The sequence below is a fragment of the Vicugna pacos genome, chromosome 16 (assembly GCF_048564905.1).
Source record: "Vicugna pacos chromosome 16, VicPac4, whole genome shotgun sequence".
NCBI lineage: Eukaryota > Metazoa > Chordata > Mammalia > Artiodactyla > Camelidae > Vicugna > Vicugna pacos.
In genome coordinates, this window is record NC_133002.1 from 7440679 (window position 1) to 7463870 (window position 23192).

Genomic DNA, 23192 nt, shown 5'->3' on the forward strand with positions numbered 1-23192 from the left:
TTTCTCTGATGGAGAATCAGATCTTGGCAGTACAGAATCCTAGATTCTGACTGGGTTGTTGTATAAGAAGTAATAAGACTAAGGTATATGGATTTGATAAGACAAGACCTAGGATGTAAAAACCTTTAGTAGGCTTTTAAATGATCTGGAAAACTTGGAAACTAGAGAGGAAGGTTAAAAGAGGAGTTGATTCGAGTCAAGGGCTGGTAATTGAAAAGAGTTTAAAATTTGCCGTTTGAAATACCTTTGGACCTACATTATTTATATATCTATAAAATATAAAATTATAAAAATAAAGTTAGATGTAAGAATTATATAAAATTATGCTTTTAAGCACTCATCATTTGATAACTGAATGTTCAACATTGGAAAACACTATTTTGAGATACAAAATACATGTTTAGATATAGACCTTGTAGTCTGCAAAAGCATATCAATCTAAAGGAAGTAATATACCGTAAGAAAAATTAAAGTTACGGTGCTGTAGGTTTCTGTAAGAGGAGGAGACGATCTTCAGTGAAAAGGCTGTCATGGAGGAAGTAGCACTGAAGGATGGTCCTTGAAAATGGAAGCAGAAATGTTGATGAGGATATTTCAGGTAGCAGCACGCACTATGAGGCAGGAAAGAATAGTGGTACAAATAGTTCAGGTTAAATCAAATACAAATAAATGTGTCCGAGCGGGATTTTTTTTATTCTTACTTTCCTTTCGTTTTATCCCCCAGTGAGAATCCTTTGGAAGTTTTTGGGTGAGGTGCATAGGAAATGGGAAAGGGTGAGAAGGTGAAGCAGAAATAAACTATGATAACCAACCATATAAAAAATTTTTTTTTAACTATAGAAGAGAATATGCTTGAAAAGCATAGGAATATGGAAATGAAGAGGGAAAAGCTGTAAGCAGAGAGAAATACTGTGAACAATTTGCTGTTCTTAGTTTTTAAAACTAAAATTAATTCTGTTAAAAATTGTAACAAGACAGGAAGTCAAGTTTTCTTGAAGTAAAATTTCTTAAAAGAAATTTTTTTTGTTTTGTTGTTTTGGGGGAGGTAATTAGGTATTTATTTATTTTGATGGAAGTACTGGGGATTGAACCCAGGACCTTGTGCATGCTAGGTGTGTGCTTTACCACTCAGCTATACCCTCCCTCTTAAAATAAATTTCTTAAAAATAAATGAGCACAAGGACCCAGTAGAGAAAAAGACAGGGTCATGGACAGTCTACTTGTGGAAAATTACAGATGGCTTTGAAAAATATTGAGGATGCTAGACTTGACTCATAGAAGCATAAAGTAAAGCTACATTGAGATACTCTTTATCACCCAAACACAAGCCAGACCATCACTATAAGTAGTGAATGAATCTATCAATCCTCACTTCCTACCCACGTACTTAGTTTTCAGCCCGTACCCCACACCTTTCATTTCAGTCCTCCACTCTTAAATATGGACAGTCACGTTTTATCAGATAAGTAAAATAATGCTTCCTCATATGAAAGAAGTCATTAGAGATAGAATACAACTAGGAGGAAATATATCTCAGACAAGAAGAAAGCATTTAAAAAAAAGTTAATGAAGATTAAGTTTATAAACAGAAACAGAATTCTGTAAAGAAGGAAAAGAGGTCTTAGAAGATAAAATTGGAGAAATAATTCCAGCAAGTACAACAAATAGTAAATTGTAAAAGAGGAGCAGATATTTTTAAGAGGAGCTAATACTGTGAAAGTATTTGTGAGTACTATGTGTGAATGTAATGGATTAGAAATTTTTACAAACTTTCGAAGTGTGATGCATTATGAGAAATTAAGTGATCGTTTTCTCAGCGATGTCAGTTTTTTCAGTTTGTCTGTAGAAATTCCCAAAAGTGGAATTTAAATAAAGGTAAAAAAATAAAGTTTAATAATGCCAAATTGCTTTCTGTAAAAATTAAAATCTCAGTTGACATTTCCATCTACTGCTTGTTGGCTCATATCTCTGAATTCTGGTTAAAATTGAAATTACTTTCCGATCTTAAGATATAAGTGATATATTTGCAATTTTAAAAATAGGCTAAACAGTTGTTCATGTATTTATTGGATATTTGTATTTACACCATTGTGGACCTGTTGGATCCAGTCTCTCATTGATTTGTCAGTGCCCTTTACTCATTTAGGGATCAACTCTGTCATGTGTGCAAATGTTTGCCCCTGAGTTTGTCTTATGGATTCCTCTTCTTCTCCCTCTTAAATCTTTCAGAAATTAAAATTTTTTGTGTTGTATTTAAAGTTTTTATTTGTGGCTTCTAGGTTCTTTATCTGATTTAAGACTTTATCTAAATCAGGATTTTAAAAAATGTTCCTCACCCCATCCTCCCATATATTCTTTCTGTACTTCTATGGTTTTGTTTTCTACATTAAATTTTTTCATCCATTTTGACTTTTTTATTGTAAGGAATTAGGTGGAGATTGATTTTGTTTTCTCTAATGAATCAGTTGTCCTAATACCATTTTTGGCTAATCCATTTTCCTTCCTCTTGATTTGAAATGCTGTTAGATTGATTATATACCAAATTTCCGTATGTATTTTGGTTCATTTCTGGACACTCTTCTGTTCTCTAGATCTCCAGGGTCCAGATTATACCAAGTTATTGTAATTTTAGAAGTTTTTAATTTATATGTCATCTTATTTTTTATCAATTATAAGCAAATAGAATTTTGAAAAATTAATTGTTAAAGGGCTTGTAACAAACAGCTGCCTTTGTCTCATCTCACTTGACAAGTTCAGTACCAGTTCTGAAGTTTTGATTAAAACAAAGTCAACTGTTTTTCTGTCTGGAAGCTATTAGAATTTGACGTTCTGAAATTTTATTGTGCTCTTTGTGTGAGCATTTCCATTAATGCTTTGAGCATTTTGAAGACCCTATTATACATTTTGTCTGGCAGTTCTAGGAAAGCTGTATGTATGTATGTATGTATCCATCTCTCTGTTTTGCATGTTATCTCTTTCTGGAACCTAACAGAATGGGATGTTTCAATGAGGGAAGCTTAAGGTGAGAAGTAGGAAGAGAAGGGAGATGGGATCAGACAGCTATAGGGAGAAGATGTCTAAGTGAGGTGAAGAGCCAGGAAGGATTTTCAACAGAGATGTGATCTGACTCTAAAGAGTCAGAAAGGCTGCAGCTGTCAGCCTTTCTGAGTAAGAGAGGGGATTATTCAAAGATGTAGTTAGAATAGTTTTAGTAGCTAGAAAAATTTGTCCCTAAATACTTACAATTCAAGTGGTATAGTAGCTGTATTTTTTTAGATCAAACTTAAAATATTTTTCTTTGTGTTTTAAGTAAATTTTTAATGCAGTGTTTTATTTTTGAATAGCTTATTTTAATTTTATTGGTTAATTGATATTGGATTGTATGTTTAATACTTATTTTAATAGTTTCCATTGTCTTGGTGTTTCACAATTAACACATTTTTGCATTGGGATGAATTTTTTTAAACAAATTTTACTGGTTAAAAATTCTGAGCACTTCAATTAAAATGCAAGTATTAATGCTGGTGTTTTAGTATTAAGTAAATAACTACTGACACCTGTTTGCTCTAGGATTGTATGCACTACAGTCATCTTGTCAAGTTTCACTTAATCACTATCCTTCATCCTACCACTCAAACCCTGCAGTTTTGATTGAGTGTATTGCATTGAATTTATCGATTGATAGAGTGATTTGACACCTTTATAATATTATCTTTCCAAGAGTAAAATCTGGCTTATTTCATACTTTTTTTTGGCTTCCTTTTTATCATCTTATTCCTTCTTTTTTAGTCCTAATTTGATACAGTAATAATTATTATTATTTTTTAGTCCAGCTAATGGTTTATCTGTTAGGGTTTTTTTCTTCCCTTCAAAATGCAGCTTCTAGGTTTTATAATTAAATCTACTAGCTTTGTTTTTCTAATTGAGTAACGTATGAATTTCTTAAAATTCCTTTTTTCTGATTTTTAAAAAGTTAATTTCCTAACCTTAAATGCTTAATATTTTTAATTCTTGATCAGTTGATAGCATTTAGGCTGTGGGTCTTCCTCTGAATATATGAATATTTATGTATCAAAGGCTTTTTTTATATATGGGTAGTTTTTATAATTGTTATTTACTAGATAAATTAATTTTTTTTGTATTAATTTTGATTTCCATCTTTGAATGGAGTAGTTTAGGGAGAGAGAGAGTACATAAATGGTCAAGTCTCTTCCACTAAGGAGAGTAGCTTGCTTCATTTTCAGATTGTTGTCTCTGTTATTTCTTTATATTTTTTAATTTATATTTTTTGAAGGAGGCAGTAACTAGGTTTATTCATTTATTTTTAGAGGAGGTACTGGGGATTGAACCCAGAACCTTGGGCATGCTAAGCATGCACTCTACCACCTGAGCTATACCCTCTCATGATCTCTGTTATTTCTACTTTTTAAAATTTTGAGGTATGATGGCCTAAATAGATGATCAGCTTTTATAACTGTTCCATAGGGATTTGATCTCATCCCATAATATGTTCAGCCATTTTATCACTTAATCTGTTTGATCTTTATGGACTTGAAATGGTAATTGCCTTCTACTTTTATTTCTGCCCAGTTTTCTTGTATTTCTTTTAAGTTTGGACTCCAAATATATGTATATATATTTTGAAGGTTTTGTTTTATATAGTTTTATATGCATCATATATTCTTTATAGATTATAATCTTGAGCATTCTAAAAAGTGATCCTTTTTGGCCACCTTTAATGTTTTTCTACTTTGAATTCAACTTCCCTGATATACTTATGTCTCACCTTTTACTGTTAACCTCTCAAAGAGCTTGTTTTAGGTTTGTATAATGTAGACCCCATATAGTTGGATAAAGTAAGGTTAGTCTTTTTGGACCCAATCTGAGATGCTTTTAATCATTTGTATTAATGTTGTATGTTTGGTTTTGCTTCTGTAATACTGTTCTTTTCATTGCCTATCTTTTTGTTTGGGTTTCTTTTTTATTCCTTAAACTACATGGTTCATTGTCTTTATTTTCTCTCCCTTCTCTCATTTTGGAAGTTATGGACTATATTTCATTATGTCTAAGGTACCATTGATTTTAAGATGCCTTGTTATTTTGACAACCACTAACATGGTTAACCTCTGTCAAAGAAACTTGACATACCATTGATTGTAATATGCATGCTGATTTTAGATATACTAAAACATAAAAAAAGTGCATCTTAGAATATGGTAGTATATAGTTCTGTAGCTGTTGTTATAAAGCTGTAGCTTTAATATATTTTTGTTTATCAAATAGATTTTTCTGTTTGAGGAGTGGTTGTTCAAATGCTTTATTCTCAGGGTTCTTGTATGTTTCAGAATGTCAATGGCTTTCACAAATGAAGTCATATTTGGACGTTACAGAATTTTTGAGCTATGTTACTGGCCCCTTAATATCCAGTAGACATTATTCCATTATTTTCTGGCATCTGGGGTTTCTCTAGAGAAGTCTAGGGCCAGCCTGACTTTTTTTTCCCTTTGTAGGTGACCTACTTCTGCCTGGGTATTGGTAGAATTCTTTCTTTATCCTTGAAGTTTAGTAACTTCATCGGGATATATCTCGCTCTTGGTGTGATTCTCTGTTACATTTTCCTGTTACATGGTAAGCCATTCAATCTGCGATTCAGGAATATTTTCTTATATATCTTGTAATATGCTTTCATTTTTATTTTTCTTTCCTTAAGGGACATCAGTTTTATTATTGTTCATGTTCATTTCCTGTTTTCCGTTATATTATTTTTCTAAATACTTCCTTTGTTCTCTTCTGCAGTGTTCTAGGTTTTCTTGAGATTATCTTTCATTTCATAAATTTGTTTTCATCAATAATCAGGTCTACTGCATCCTTTATACGATAAGAGTTTTCATTGTGCCAGTGCCTTTAGTAATTCACTCAGTTTATGTCTGTGAGCCACCCATCCAACTTGTCTCATTTATTTCCGTCTTTAAAAAAGTCTTTACTTCTTGTGGTAAAAACAGGTAAAAGCACATTGGTTTTGAGAAGATGAGTAAAAATATCAAAATTTATTCTCTAAGAACCTAAAACAAGTGATTAGTGAAATTGTTTTATCAAGTCATGCTGTTAAATGTGCTTTATTAATGGCATGAAATATGGAAAAACTGTTACTCACTTGCAGGCCTAAAGACATTTCTTTTTACAGTTGGATAAGCTGCTTTTGTATACACTAGAAATCTGTTCTGCCATGTGTGCTTTTGTGTGTATGAGGGAGAAGTGTTTGAGGATTTTTCTGATTAATCACTGAAAATCTGTTGACGATTTTTGTTTTTATCCTGTGAGTTGTAATGTAGACTAGAAAAAAAATTCATTGAAGTCATGATCGAGGCTCTTGTCATCCCTGTGTAACACAGTAAACGACCTGCTGTGTGAAATTCTAGGGAATGCTAATTTGCACTTTGTTTTATTCTGAGGAAATGAAAGTGATCAACAGTATGCCCTTGGGTCTACATTTGGGGTTAAAGGAAATAGTGAAAATTGTCAGTGTGTGCACTTGGTGGTAACTGAGCATGAGACTTTCACTGTGACTTATTAAAAAAGGTACAAGACTTCTGCATGTTAAATTATCTTAGCCGTCTAGGGGATGGTTCTCCCTTGGGTTTTTTGGGTTTTTTTTTAAGGTTGCTGAGAAACCAGCATTTTTAATGTTACTGTTGATGTTAACAAACGTTATTTTAATTATTTCAGTAGACTAGCACATTCAGAATGGCCCAGTATGTGAGCAGCATACTCAGTATTGTGAATAACTTGAATTTACTACTCCAGAGTCCAAGTCATAGCTTATCCTTACAATTAAAATTACCAGAATTTCTTAAAGGTTCCAAACTTTTGCACTTGATTGCCAATAATGTAGCATCTTCCTAAGATGAATATATGTTTTGCCTAATATGTTAATTCCACAGATACTTAATAGAGGGCCTGTTATATGCCAGGGACTGTAGCAGGTGTTGGGCCACATCAGTAAACAAACAAAAATCCATGCGTTCTATTGGGGGTGGGAGAGATAAACAAAATCATAGAAAAGTTGTATGCTGTGAGGGAAGTAAAACAGAATAAAATTGGGAGTATGTAAGAGTAAAGAGTAAAGGATAAGGGGATAAAATAAGGAGTACAGTGTAAGAGAGTGGGGGTTATAAGTTAAAATAGGATGACGTTTGAATAATTGAGTTAGATGAGGAAAGGGGTCATGCAGAGGGTACAGCAAACATAGAGGCCCTGACGTAGGGACAGACTTGAATGTTGGAGGGAGATGAGGGTGAGCAGTTAGCTGCAGCCATGTGAAAGAGGTAGTAAGTAAAAGGTTGAAGAGATGCTGGTTAATTCTGAAGGACCTTTTAGGCCATTATGCAGGCCATTCTTTACTCTGAGGGAGAACTCAAAGCCATTGGAATAGTGACATGATCTGAATTCACAGTTTGACAGGATCATTCTGAGAACAGACAAAATGAGGAAGAGATTTTATATAGTACCCCAGCATATACATTTAAGTAAACATTTATAACTGAAGTGAAAGCTTCACCAAAAATATCTCTATTTTATTTTTCCTTTGTATTAGGAAAAGGAAATGCTATCTATGTCCCACTAGATCTATTTCATGACTGCACAACTTGTAATTGAAAAATACTGCTAAGTGAGATTCAGCTTCTGCCTTGGTGGGAAGGAAGTAGGATGTAGGGTGCTGTGCATTAAAGGAGAATGAATAAAGTGTAAAATGGAAAACAATTAAAACTTAAAGTCAATATTATATACACTCTTAGCTTAAAAAAAAATCAAGTAATCAAATACTGGTGATACAAGAGGCCTAGTAATGAAGAGCCCCACTCCCCAGAAGCAGCTGCTTCAGATACCCTGGGGCTTAACTCCATGTTCTAAATAATATGCTTATAGTGTTTATTTTTTGGTTTATCAACTTTAGACATTCTCTGTTGACTTCTTGCTATGACAGATGTTTTCAGTCCCACTTCTCACTACTGACCTTCCTCGTACGACGGTCACTGAACTGGCGCCTCTCTGGGGTTCTGCCCAGAAGATTAGCCTTCCTCCTTCGCTGCACCCCCTCTGTGAGTATCTGTTCTTCTCCCTCCGCTGTGCTTAATCAGTTCACATTCTTTCATCCGGTTTTCATCTTTTCAGACCGTGGGTAACCTACCTAGTCTTTTTTTTTTTTTTTTTGGTAGGGGGAGATAATTAGATTTGTTTATTTGTTTATTTTCAGAGGACATACTGGTGATTGAACCCAGGACCTTGCACATGCTAGGCAAGTGCTCTCCTACTTGAGCTATATCCTCCTCCCTCTACCTAGTCTTTTTTAAAAAGCGTTTTTAATTAAAAGTTTATTTTAAAATTTATTTAGAAAAGTTTAAGTTATTAGGAAGGAGAAGAGATAAACACATGTCCTCATACTGGCACCTTGAACTGGAAGATAGAGGTTTAGGCCAAATTTTTTGTGTTTCGTTTTTTAAAATATCTGTGTTGTGTGTGTGTTTTTAAGAGTTAGATATATTTATAGTATTTTATCTTCTAAAAACAAATTGTAGCTATTTCCCCATGTCATTAAGCTTCCAAAGTATTTAAAATAGATTAGTAGCATTCTTTCATATGCTAATAGCACATAATTCCCCCAAATTTGACTTTTAGGTTTTTATATTATAAGTTGATTTAAAATTAATTTTTAATTTTATTTTAAAATTAATTTGAAAAGTAAAATTATTTAAATTATAGATAATGCTTCTGTGGATTTTCCTTATGAAACATATTACACATACTCTTTTATTATTTCTCATAGGATAAATATCTAGGAGTGGTCACTGCTGAATCAAAGAAGATAAACATTTTTTGAGGTTTTTTTCCCTCTCAGTTTTATTGAGATAACACACAGCACTGTAAGTTTAAGGTGTACAGCATAATGACTTGATTTACATGTATTGTGGAATGATTACTACAATAAAAATAGTTAACATTATATAGTTATTCCAAAAAGAGAAAAAAAAATTTTTTTTCCTTGTGGTGAGAACTTAAAGATCTATTCTCTTAGCAGCTTTCAGGTATGCCACACAGCAGTGTTAGCTACAGTCCTGCTGCTGTTCATTACATGCCCAGTACTTCTATATCTTATAACTGAAAGTTGTACCTTTTTTGAGTTTCTTAATATCACCAAGTACCTTCTAGGAAGATTATAGCCCCACTATCATTGTATTAAAATTGTATTTTTTACTATATTCTTAATACATATCAGGGACTTCTAAAAATGTTTGACTCTGCTAGATAAAAAAAATGTTACTTAAAAACTTCCCAAGAAAGCTGAACACTTCTTGACAGTTTTGAAAGTGTGTGTGTGTGTGTGTGTGTGTGTGTGTGTGTGATCTTAAAGGTTTGTAAGAGCAGTTGTTTGTCTTTTAATTTTTTGTAGTGATTTTGACATGGAAAATTTTCTTTAGTTGTCCAGTTAATTAGGCTTTCCTGTGTTTTCTTCCTTTCCTTTAACATTTAGAATATTACTCCTAAGATCAGATAAGACTATGGAAAATTTGAAGATAGCTTTGAAATGGATGGTGAGGAGAGAAACTTTTGGGGGGGAGGGTAATCAGTTTTATTTTTTAATTATTATTATTTTTTTTGGCGGGGGGAGGTAATTAGATTTGCTTATTTTCAGAGGAAGTACTGGGGATTGAACCCAGGGCCTCGTGCGTGCTAACTAAGCATGTACTCTGCCACTGAGCTATACCCTTTTACTGAGTTGACCTTAGGCTTGTATTGAGAAAAATCTATTATGATAATTTAGATTTTGGATTGTTGCTACTTCTAAATATGATCAATTACCTTGTGCTTTAGAAGTGTTAAATTGTTAGACATTTCCATGACAGTATAATGTATAAAGGTTTTCAGGTATATGAGGTGTTACTAGTACTGGTAACTCCGTGCCAGGGTAATCTGGCTAAACTAGTCTTTCCACCCACAGGGCATGCATGATACTCAAGCTTTCTTTTAGTGAGTCATGAATGTCACCAGGGAATTTGTCACTATTTGGCATAATTCCATTAAGAACTGTTGATAATTTAGTCCCTTTTGGGGAAAAATTAACTTAATTTTAGAGTAAGAGAACTTTACTGACATTTTAAACTACTTATAAGTAGCAACATATTATAAAAATATTTTTTAAAAATCTTACAAAAAACCTAAATGGCAATGGACCAGGCTTATAGTAAAAGTTTTAAGCTACTTATAAGTAGCAACATATTATAAAAATATTTTTTAAAAATCTTACAAAAAACCTAAATGGCAATGGACCAGGCTTATAGTAAAAGTTATATTGGGAAGAGAGAGATTGGTTTATGAATTGGCTGTAAGAGATAGATCAATATTATTTTGACAGGATCTGTTTTCTGGGGTTGTTGAAATCCTTAACCATTATAAAAATTTTCAATATATTAAAATTTTGCACTATAGAAATAAATTCCTGTTTATGGGCAGTTGATAAATTGCAGAGAGAGAAAAGAAATCTGTCTCATTTCACCTAAACACAGTTATTCATGGTTTTAGTGTATTTTTTCTCCTCTAACCTTTTAAATATGCACTTGTTTATATATTTTATAATCACATATGTGCTACTCTACTGAGTAATATAAACAGCTTTCATTTTGCTACACTGCTGTCATTATTGTCATTTTTAATGTGGCACAAGAGCCCACCAAGTGGGAGTCACATGGTTTTTCATTTAGACTCCTTTTTTTAAAAAAAGTTTAGTTAAATTCCAATTTTTTGTGTAGGTGCTTAGGTTTCCCTTATACACTTGAGTAAATATATAAATGGTTTCAGAGTTGTCTCATGGATTCTTTACCTCAAGGAGATAAGTGGTTGTGTAGCAGGAGGAAGGGTAGGCACTGATGCAAAGGAATGAAACTGGAATCAAGGAAACAAGTGTGACAGCATCCTTTTGTTTCACATCCTTCCCCCCTCTCTCTAGTAGTCTGGGTACAAGGCAGTGAATTCAGACCAGAATCTTAAGTTTTACTATATCCCTTGTTAGCTAAAATATTTGTTAATTTATTTGGCATTTATTATGCCCATTAGAGCTTTTTGGTATGCATAAGGAACTAAGTGCTTTTGCAAAAAACCATGTCAGTATTTTTAGCATGTTAGTACTGAAGAACAAAATTGCAGCTTGTGCACTTACTTAATGTTAATTTGTGAAAAGTATTTGTAGCTTTTTTGATTTTTGATTTTAAATCAAGACTAGTTCATCATCATGTTCTGGTTCTCAGCTGGAGAACAGGACTAGCCATTATTTTTTTCATTCAGGCTTTAAGTTCCTACCCCATAAGAATGATGACTTGCAGCTTGGTGGGATTTGATATCCCTCACAAACCTAGAAAGTCTGTTTAGTGATCCATTTGGAGTTTTTCTTAATATTTATGTTGTCAACAATGAGAATGAGGGTTTTGACTTATTTGAATCTCACACAGACCAAAATGGGCCTTTCATCTAGGAGAAGCTCCACAGAAAACAAGGCCTTGAGAATGAGTTCCCACATAGGAAGAGAAGGGCAGATTTGTTTCAAAGGGCACTAATATTAAGAAAATGATAGCAAATGTCTCATCATGTGTTTGACTGGAGTGGCTCCTGAGTACTACCTTGAGAAATTTTGAGTTCTGTGATTGGTTATTAATGGTGCCTTCCTTAGATATGGGCCACAGCAGAGCTTTGAGAGTGATTAAGAGCAATGATGTCCTCAATCTATACTTCAGGATCCGTAAAACAAGAGGTACGAAGACGTTTGGCTTCCATTTGAAGTGCTCCACATTTATCTAATTTGTATATTGGACTTTTTTCTATTGTGATAAAACACACATAAAATTGATCACTTTAACCATTTTTAAGTATATAGTTCATTGGCATTAAGTACATTCATATTGTTTTGCAACCATCACCACTATCTATTTCTGAAACTTTTTCATCATCTCAAGCTGAAAAACTGAACCCACTAAGTAATTTAACCCATTTCTACCTTCCTCCAGCCCCTAGTAACCACCATTCTACTTTCTGTATCTGAATTTGACTACTCTAGATCTTCCTGTAAGAATCACAATAGTTGTCCCTTTGTGTCTGGCTTCTTTCATTACCATAATACTGTTTTAAAATTTCATCCATATGATAGCATGTATCGGGATTTCTTTTTTTTTTTAAAGCCAAGTAATAGTCCATTGTATGTATATACTACATGTTTACCCATTCATCTGCCAGGAAATAGTTGGGTTGTTTTCCCATTGTTTGGCTGTTGCATATAATGCTGCTGTGATGTGGGGGTGCAAGTATCTGTTTGAGTGTCTGCTTTTAAATTCTTTTGGGTATATACCCATAAGTGGAGTTACTGGGTTACGTGGTAATTCCATTTTAAATTTTTTGAGAAACTGCTATACTATCTTCTATAGCGACTGCACATTTAACATTCTCACCAGCCGTGCACAGGGCTTGTTATTTTGTTTTGATTTTTAAAAATGTAAGAGTCAACCTAATGAAGTGAAGTTTATGAAGTGATACCTTGTAGTTTTGATTTGCCTTTTCCTAATGAATAGTGATACTGAGCATTTTCATGTTCTTATTGGCCATCTGTATAACTTCTTTAGAAAATTCATTCAAATCCTTGCCTACTATTTTGTTGTTGTTATATGAGTTTTGTATATTCTGAATGTTAATCCAATATCAGATATGTGATTTGCAGATTTCTCCCATTCTGTGGATTGCTTTTGATGCTCAAGTTTTTAATTTTGAGGAAGTTGAATTTATATTATGTTGCCTATGCATTTGGTATCATATACAAGTAATTGTTGGCAAGTCTAATATGAAGATTTCCCCCTATGTTTTTTTCTAAGAATTTTAGAATTTTAGCTCTTAATGTTTAGGTCTTTGATTTCATTTTTAGTTAATTTTTGCATCTGATGTATGGGAAGAGTCCAACTTTATTCTTTTGCATATGGTTATCCAGTTTTCCCAGCACCATTTGTTGAATAGACTGTCCTTTCCCCATTGAATAATCTTGACATCCTTGGGGAAAATTGATGATGTATGCAAGGGTGTATTTCTGGGCTTTTATTCTATTCTGTTGGTCTTTGTGTGTTTTTATGTCAGTACTTCACTGTTTTGATAATCGTAGCTTTGTAGTTAAGTTTGGAAATCAGAAAATGTGAGTCCTCCAACTTTGTTCTTTTTTGAGATTGTATGAAGAAAAATTCAGTTTAAAAGTTTCTCTTTTTGAAATTTTAAAATTCTCAGTTTCCCGTGTTTGTCTTTTTCACTCTTATGCTCTATAATCACATCTACAGAATAGTGTGTGTGATGCATGCAATATAAAGCATGCAGTTTAAAGTATTGTTATAAAGCAAGGTATACCTACGACCCAGATGAAGAAATAATTGTGTGAAGTTTTAAAACCACTGCACTAGAGCATGGATAATCAAGTGATTCTGTCAGCCGAAGTCAGAAAACAGAACCATGTTTCTCGGGGTGCACGAGGAATAATAGTACATCGAGGATGCGTTATTAGCTAGGGTGATTGGAGCCCTGGGGACACAGGAGGACAGGATTTCCTAGAGCCAGGTGGTGTAGCTAGAGCAGGGACCCTGTGAGTGCCTAAGTCTGAAAATACTTTGCTCTAGAGACCAGTTAGTGACTAAATTTGTGGTCTGTTTTGCCCAGGTTAAGAGGGAATGAGATTAAGAGTAATGTAGCTAGAAAACAGTGCCTCTTAAAGCTGAGTCATAATGTAATAAAAATTGAAGCTACTTTGAAACCAGAGTAAGTTAATCTGATTCTTCGTAATCACTACTGTCAAAATCCCAACTTCTTTACGTAATTACAGTCAAGTGTGATTGTGCATACAGTTGAAATGCCTAGATTTAAATGTCATTTTGGCAAACTATAATGGGTACGTACTTAATAAATATTCTGGAAGTCAACAAATAAAATATGTTTACCATGGTTCTTATTTAAAAGTAAAGGGTTTATACTTATGGTACCTATATTGTAACAGTCAGGTGAGCTTTTGGATTTTTGTTCCCCCAAATAAACGGTGCCCTTTGGGCATCTTACAATATAGTTGAGTTATAAGGACAAACAAATTAATTCATACAGCCAGAAGGTAACAAATTCACTAAAATAAAATGCCAGGGAACACAGATGAGAAGGTTAATTTACATTCCTGATTTGGGAAAGTTTATAGGGGGTTCTGGCATTTGAACCAGCCCGTTAAGATTTTGTAGGCTTTCAACAAGCAAAGATAAAGGGCTAGTTGAAATGTGAATTACTGTTTAAGGATAGGGGATTGGCATGAATAAAAAGAGGGAGAGGATATGGTTTAGGAGGAGTTCAGTGGTTGTAATCTGAGTATGACTGTGTGTGTAATCAGAGGTGGGGAGGAGGTATAGTTAAGAGATAAAGATGGAAAAGTTTCTTTTGAAATCAGATCATAGAGGACAGTGAGTGTTGGGTTCATGACTAAAATTAATTCTAAGAAAGAGTAATCTGGTGTCAGTTTGTTGGTCTAGTTGTTAGGGAAGACACTGGAAGTAGGGGCATCATCAATTAGTAGGCTAGTAGGAGGTTAAGGAAGGGGTGAGGAAGAGGGAGCCAGTAGGTAATAATCACCATGTTTCAAGGTTAGATGACTGAGGGGAGATTAGTGAAATAAAGCCAAGTGGATGAACATGTTTGGGATGAGTTTGGGATGAGGTCCTGGTAAGATATCCACTGTTGGGAAATGGATTCTGAAGCTTGTGAGAGGTAAATTTTAAAGTGATTCCCTAGAGAAGATAGTATTTTGAAGCCTTTGGTGTGTATGCAAGTGCCTAGAGAAGATTGTTGAGCAAGTAGAAGAGGGCAAATGATGGGTTATTCTTGGAAGGCTGTATTTGGAGGGCAGATGGAAGAAAACAAGCCTTTAAAACACTGAGAAGTGGTGTTCAGAGAGAGAGGAGAAAACTAGGAATAAAAGGAGAGTCACCAAAGCCTGAAGGAGGAAAGTCTGAAGTGAAGTGGGGAGTGTAAATCACAAGCCCAGATTATATTAGTGTCAGTGATTCAGGGAAATTTGGTTATATGCCATGGAGAATTAGAGGATCAGAAAGGCTTTTTAAAAATTGCAATGAAATATATATAACACATAAAATTTACAATTTTGACCGTTTTGAAGTATATGGTTTAGTGGCATTAAGCACATTCATGTAGTGCAGCTATCACCGTCATCTAGAAAGGTGAGTAGGGAAAATGATGAGATGAAGTGTTGCATAAATATTTTTTGGTTCCATGAGTTGTTGGAGTATTGTTTTGTTAAAAAAAAGTAGGTTTAGGGAACCCTCCTACACGGCTGGTGGAAATGCAGTTTGGTGCAGCCACTGTGGAAAACAGTATGGAGATTCCTCAAAAGACTAGGAATAGACTTACCATATGACCCAGGAATACTACTCCTGGGCATATATCCAGAAGGAACCCTACTTCAAAATGATAGCTGCACCCCAATGTTCATAGCAGCACTATTTACAATAGTCAAGACATGGAAACAGCCTAAATGTCCATCAACAGATGACTGGATAAAGAAGATGTGGTATATTTGTACAATGGAATACTATTCAGCCATAAAACCCGACAACATAACACCATTTGCAGCAACATGGATGTTCCTGGAGAATGTCATTCTAAATGAACTAAGCCAGAAAGAGAAAAAAATACCATATGAGATCGCTCGTACGTGGAATCTAAAACAAAACAAAACATAAATACAAAACAGAAACAGACTCATAGACATAGAATACAAACTTGTGGTTGCCAAGAGGGTGGGGGGGTGGGAAGGGACAGACGGGGATTTCAAAATGTAGAGTAGATAAACAAGATTATACTGTATAGCACAGGGAAATGTTATACAAGATCCTGTGGTAGCTCACAGCAAAAAAAAAAGAAAGTGACAATGAATGTATGTTCATGTATAACTGAAAAATTGTGCTCTACACTGGAATTTGATGCAACATTGTAAAATGACTATAACTCAATAAAAAATGTTAAAAAGAAAGTAGGTTTGGTTTGATGTAAAAAAAAGTAGTTTGGTTTGATGAGTTGTCAGACTATTGTTAAAAAAGTAGTTTATGATGGATTATGGGGATTTTTGGAATATCTAAATTTCTGCATGCACTGCCTGTTGAAGATTCTGTAAGCTACCACCTCCACCCCCATGCCTCTCTCTGTCTTCTTATCTTGCTTTATTTTTCTTTATGGAAGGTGTCACTACTTGATATACTATAGTATATCTTTCCCCACCAGAGTGAAAGATCTGTGAGACCATTTTGTCTCAAGAGCAAAGAGAGCAGGGGACTTATATTTTGTTCATTGCTCTATTCCCAGTGCCTAGCACATACTTAAATACATTTTTGAATAACTTCAAGCAAGGTGACATCAATTAGAAGTGAGAGTGAAAGGAAAAAAGTGGATACAAGCATAAACTCTTCATTAGAATTAGCTTTACTAAAAACACATACAAAATATTTCTGTGTACTTATCGCTGGTATAAACTGGCTGGTGTAAGTTCCTCACAGCCAAAGTGTAAATGCTGATTTGATCAGTTACACAATTCATGGTATAGGTAAGATAAAAATAATAAATCAGAGTCTGAAGAAGCCTACGTATTACTGAGATCAGAAAATGATGTCTCCTGAATACCTTCTCTCATAAGGAAGGTACTGTTTGAATATAACAATGTAACATCCTCAAAAAACATCCTTACAGTTAATACAGAAGACAGCCTTCAGTAGGGTGGAAAACGGTTAGGACAGTTTTAATTGTATTTTCAGATTAAACCTAGACTGATGATCTTGACAGGAATGCTGAAAGGAGATGGACACTAGAGACATTTTGGAAGGAAGAAATGTCAGGGATGGATGAATAGATGGATTTTTACATTGAATGGCCAGGCAGTAAATGAAAGGAGTGATCAAAGATGATAAGCCTTGAACCTACATGATTGATACAGAAAATGGGGAAGTTGAGAAGGGAAAGAATGCATAGGGTGAGAACAAACTCAGTGCTCTTCCTGCCTTGGAAATAGCTTTATTTTCTGATTATAGAAATACTTTTTAAAAAGTGCCCCCTCAGTTAGGGTAGTGCAAATAGACACCCCCATTTATCTGCCTTTGAGGTGATCATACCCTGTCAGCCCTGCTGAAAACCACTGCTATAAAGTATTAGAGGGGAGACTTGACTAGAGACCAACTAGGAAATAAGCTTAAAAATTGTACTCTTTGAATGGAGGAAAAAGGTACGCTTAGTTGGAAGCAACAGGAATTGAGCTAGAATAAGTTTAGACAAAAAAAGAAATTTGATTCTTAACCAAGTTTATGGAAGGGGACAGGAGTGGTACCAGATGTAAGAAACTAGAATTCTGTTAGGACCTCTCTTACTGTTGCCTGCTTTTGCTTATTTAACTTCATTTTGGCTTCATTTTCACATAACTGCTTTCTCCTTGAGATTTGTGTTATGGCTGTGGGCAACTTCTGCATAGATTGGGGCTCCTTTTCTTTAATTCCAGTTTGAAAAATCCTCCACAAAATCTCATTCTCCTGGCTTGTGAAGTATTCATTCACTCATTCTTATGGCCTAGGGGTATGGAGTACAGAATAAACTGGTACAATAAACATCACCAAAACAAGTAGTTGGGTGTGATGTTCAGGGGTGGGTAGTGTTTTGCAAAGGTTAAGGCTTATTGTTGAGATTGTATTCCTTTTATAGCCTATAGTCTAATGAGCAGTAAGGAAGAAAATGGACAATTGACATTTATTGTACTCTGAGGTGATCAACATTTTGCATATGCAATATCTCTCACCTGTCCTGCAACACTACCATGGTTTACTATACTTTACTGATGAGGAAAATGATACTCAAAAAAGAAAAAGAAATAACTTGTTCAAAATGATAAAGCTAGTGAGAATTCGCATTCAAAGCTGGGTCTGACCGACATACCATACTCTGTGCCCAAAACTGGCCCAGATTTTCTGTTGTAAGATAAAATTCACAAATTTGCCCCCATCATGTCTTTATCCAATTATTTCTAAAAAATAGATGAGAAGTTTATATAAAACCATAGACTATTGTGTCAAGGCGCAGCAGTTTACATATGGTGGGGAATTCTTGCAGAGACCTATGCTGCTGCTGTATTTAAGCATAAGCAACAATGTGTTTAGGGGTAAGTGTTGAAGAAACCCTTGGATCATAAGTGTTTGAAGAGGATGTAAGCAAGGTTTCAGGTGGCAGAACTTCCTCCTTAAGTGCTATTTTAGGAATATGGCCCAGAATTCTGCCAAGCATATCCTTTCAGGAGCATATTGGCAAAATTTTTGTAAGATATGATCTCCGACCTCTTGCTTGTCCGCTCCATATTCCTTACATTTTTGAAGCATGGTAAAAGAAATACATCTAGGTTGAAAATATTTTGGATTAGGAAATCAGCTAGCACTACCTACCCCTAGTCCATGGCATAGTGTAAAGACAAAATTTCTAATTTAATTTTTTTATTTTAAAAATTTTAATAATATCTTACTTTTTTCATTTTTCAGTCTTATTAGGTAGAAGTGTTAGTTTGACTGCCAATATACAATAAATTGCGTGTAAATACATACACAAAATACGCTGCACGTATTTTTAAAAAATTTACATACAAGTACTACTGTTCATTGTTTCTCAGAACATTTAGAGCTTTACCTTTTTAAACTTACATAGTTATCAAAGGAATAAAGCCAATCAGAAAATAAGAATTAAAAAAGATACATACAGCCTGCTATTAACGGCAACATTATTTATAATTGCCAAGATATGGAAGCATCCTAAGTGCACATCAATAGATGAATGGATAAAGAAGATGCAGCATATATATGTCATGGAATACAACTCACCCGTAAGAAAGAAGGATATTTTGCCATTTGTGGCCCTTCATTCCCTTTTTTCTTTTTTACTTCAAAAACCAAAACTTTATAACCAGCATAAACATTTCCATTGCATCAAAAACAACAAAAGACCTACAAATAAACTTAACCAAAGAGATTACGTATACTCTGAAAACTGCAAAATATTGATGAAGGAAATTGAAGGTGATGCAAAGAAATGGAAAGATATCCTGTACTGTTGGAGTATAAGAATCAACATTATCAAAATGGCCATACCATCCAAAGCAATCTATAGATCCAGTGCAACCTCTGTCAAAATACTCATGACATTCTTCACAGAACTACAACAAACAATTCCGAAATTTATGTGAGACCATAAAAGATCCCAAATTGCCAGTGATCTTTTTTTTTTTACTTCTTTTTTTTGGCGGGGAGACAGAGGTAATTAGGTTTGTTTGTTTGTTTGTTTATTTACTTACTTACTTATTTATTTTTGGAGGAGGTACTGGGGATTGAACCCAGGACCTTGTGCATGCCAGGCATGCACTCTACCACATGAGCTATACCCTCCCCCCTCAAAGTGATCTTTTGTAGGTCTTTTTGTCTCTTCTTTTTGTTCTCTTTTCTTATGGTTTGATGACTGAGAAGTTCCTTTAACATTTGTTGTAAGGCTGGTTTGGTGGTGCTGAATTCTTTTGGCTTTTGTTTATCTGTGAAGCTTTTGATTTCTGTTTTAAATTTGAATGAAAGCCTTGCTGGATAGAGTATTCTTGGTTGTAGATTTTTCCTTTTCATCACTTTAAATATATTGTGCCACTCCCTTCTGGCCTGTAGAGTTTCTGCTGAAAAATCATCTTATAACCTTATGGGAGTTCCCTTGTGTGTTATTTATTCCTTTTCTCTTGCTAATTTTAGTATTTTCTCCTTATCCTTAATTTTTGTCAATTTGATGACTGTGTGCCTTGGTGTGTTCCTCTTTGGGTTGATCCTGTGTGGAGCTTTGTGCACTTCTTGGACTTGGGTGGTTGTTTCCTTTCCCAAGATGGGGAAGTTTTCGGTGATTATCTCTCCAAAATTTTTCTCAGATCCTTTCTCTCCTTTTTCTGGGACCCCTGTAATGCGAATATTAGTGCAGTTCATGTGGTCCCAGAGTTCTCAAACTATCCTTATTTCTTTCCATTCTTTTTTCTTTTCTGCAGTAGTGATTTCCACTAACCTGACTTCTAGCTCACTGATCTGTTCTACCTAATTTAGTCTATTCTTGGTTCCTTCTAGTGTGTTATTCATTTCATTGATTTTATTCTTCAACTCTGTTTGGGTATTATTTATATTTTCCAAATCTTTGCTAGAAACTTCACTCTGCATCTATACTCCTCTTGAGTTCTCTGAACATTTTTGCCATCATTACTTTAAACTCTTCCTCAGTTAAATTGCCTATCTCCTCATTACTTACTTCTGGGATTTTATCGTGCGCCTTGGCTTGAGAGATATTCCTCTGCCGCCTCATACTGTCTATCTTTCTATTTGTATTTTTAGGTAGGTTAGTTATGTTTCTTGACCTTGGAGAGGTGGCTCTCTGTGGGAGATGTCCTATACGTTGCAGCAGTACACTTCTCTCTTGTCACCCAAGGGCCAGGGTCCAGTCAGTCCCAGTGTAGAGCCTGGCTTATGTTGATGAATTTCTTCCACAGGCTTTGGGATTACTGTTTTCTTATTCCTGGTATCTGCCCCCTGGTAGATGAGGCTGGACCAGAGGCTTATGCTGGTTCCCTGGCAGGAGGTTCCCTGCCCACTGCTGGGTGAAGCTTGGTCCTGGACCTCTGGTGGGTAGGGCCATGTCTAGAGGTGTTTGTGGCTTAGGAAGTCTCCAAAATTTCTAATTTTAAGCGAACTTTTAAAGTTTGCCAGAAACCTGTAAAAGTGATTAAACTGACTCATCTTCAGAATCTGTAGAGGAAATATAAGCAAACCTTTGATTGTTTGCTGATACATTACTTTTTTTCAATAATGATTATTAGTTAATGGAAGCTTGCAGGAAAGGAATATTTTCCCAATTAATTTTGGTGACTTAGTTTCTGGCGATTTATGTTTTAAAGTGATAAGGCAATTCAGTCCTCTGATAATAAGGTCAAAATTATTTTGACAAACCATCTCAGTACTTAGGAGGAGTAATTAGATAGTGTCTGGATAAGTAGTTCAATCTGAGATTTCAAAAGTTCAAATTGAAGCCAGTGTAAAAATAGTCACTCTACAGAAATGCACCTTGCAGCCAGCTGCGTGTTACATAAATAAACTTGATAGGAATGCACATTCTCTGGAGCAGGAGACCATAACCATTGAGACACAAAGCAAAATCATTGCTAGGATATAAATAACAGTTATATTTGGCTTTGCAGTCATTCGACTTAGTCACCTATTGGTCTTGGTAAAGTGTATGTACAGTTAAAGTAGCTTATTTTCTTAGTAGTCAAGTGTAAAATGACATATAGTTGGGTCTTTGAATGTTGTTATTCTGAGACATCTTGTATTTTTTCTGAGGCTCAGTGAAGGTTTATTTTCACATGATCGACAAGTATTGTAAACCATTATTTTAGTCTGAACTGCTTTAAACATTTTAAAAACTTTTGAGAAATAAATTTAAACATAATAATAATAAAATTGACTGTACAGTGAACCACCATGTATTCACCAAGCATCAACAGTTATTAGGTCATAACCAAACTAATTTGATCTCTCTCTACCGCATTATGATTTTGAAGCATATCCCAAACATCACTGTCATTTGTAAATATTTCAGTATGTTTAATAAAAGGGGGGGGGAACCCAACACACTACCATTACCAATTAAAAAGTTAACAATAATTTAGTATTGTTAGATTGAGTCAGCCTTCAAATTTGTCATACATTTTAAAAAGTCTTTTTAATTCAGTCTTCTCTTTTGTTTCCCTTGCAGTATATTTATTTAAGATTCTAGGTCTTGCCCTTTAGAATTTCCCAAAGTATAGATTTTGCTAATTGTGTCTCAGGAATGTCTTTAAACATAGTTCTCTGTGTTTTCTATAAATTGATAATTGTGTCTAGGGACTTAAACAGGTTCAACTTTGAGAGTCACATGAGATCACTTCTTAAGTGGTGGTTATTTTATCAGGAGACATGCTAATGTCTGATTGTCTTTCTTTCTAAAAAATGCCTAGGTTAAAATGACAAAATGGCAATGTTTCAGTAAGTTTTCATTTTTTAACTGGACTATTCTTAAATTTTATTTATTTATTTTTACAAACATATGTTCTTTTTCAGATTCTTTTCTTTATAGGTTGTTACAAGATACTGAATATAGTTCCCTGTGCTATACAGTAGACCCTTAGTATTTATCTATTTTATATATAGTAGTGTGTATATATTATTCCCAAACTCCTAATTTATCCCCCCTACCCCTTTTTCCCCTTTGGTAACCATAGTTTATTTTCTATGGCTGTGAGTCTATTTCTGGTTTGTAAATAAGTTCATTTGTATCATTTTTTTTCCTTTGAAGATTCCACATATAAGTGATATATGATATTTGTCTTTCTCTGTCTGACTTCACTTAATATAATTTCTGTCCACCCATGTTGCTGCAAATGGCATTATTTCATTCTTTTTTATGGCTGAGTAATATTCCATTGTATACACATACCTCATCTTTATCCAGTCATCTGTGGTAGACATTTAGGCTGCTTCCATGTCTTGGCTATTGTAAATAGTGCTGCTGTGAACATTGGGGTGCACGTATCTTTTTGAATTAGTGTTCTCTGGATATATGCCCAGGAGTGGGATACTGAATCTTACGGTAACTATTTTAATTTTTTTAAGGAGCCTCCATACTGTTCTTCATGGTGACTGTACTAGTTTATTTTTCCACCAACAATCTTAGGAGGGTTTCCTTTTCTCCACACCCTCTCCAACACTTCCTATTTGTAGACTTTTTGATGAATGCCATTCTGACTGGTGTGAGGTGGTACCTCATTGTAGTTTTGATTTGCATTTCTCTAATATCAGTAATATTGAGCATCTTGTCATGCGCCTATTGATAACTGGTCTATTTCTATAGAGAGATACTCATTTGATCAAATAATAGTTTCTATTTGATTACTTGGCAATACAATTTATATAGAAAAAGAAGAATAAATCTTGATTCTTTGCTTTTTTTAAAGGGGTTTTCAAGATAACAAAAGTGGTTTACTAGTGTCCTATAATGAT

At 34.5% G+C, this 23192-nt stretch overlaps 1 protein-coding gene across 2 annotated transcripts in view; it reads left to right on the top strand.

Annotated features, from left to right (window-relative positions):
* UBE2G1 (ubiquitin conjugating enzyme E2 G1) overlaps nt 1–23192 on the top strand; it is an 82723-nt gene that overhangs the window by 25824 nt on the left and 33707 nt on the right. The window contains exon 2 of one of the 2 annotated variants that reach the window (XM_072940362.1): nt 7955–8099. The exons of the other annotated variant lie outside the window; for it this stretch is intronic. The gene's annotated coding sequence lies outside the window, so the exon portion shown is untranslated. The remainder of the gene's footprint in view (nt 1–7954; nt 8100–23192) is intronic. 2 annotated transcript variants of the gene reach the window in all.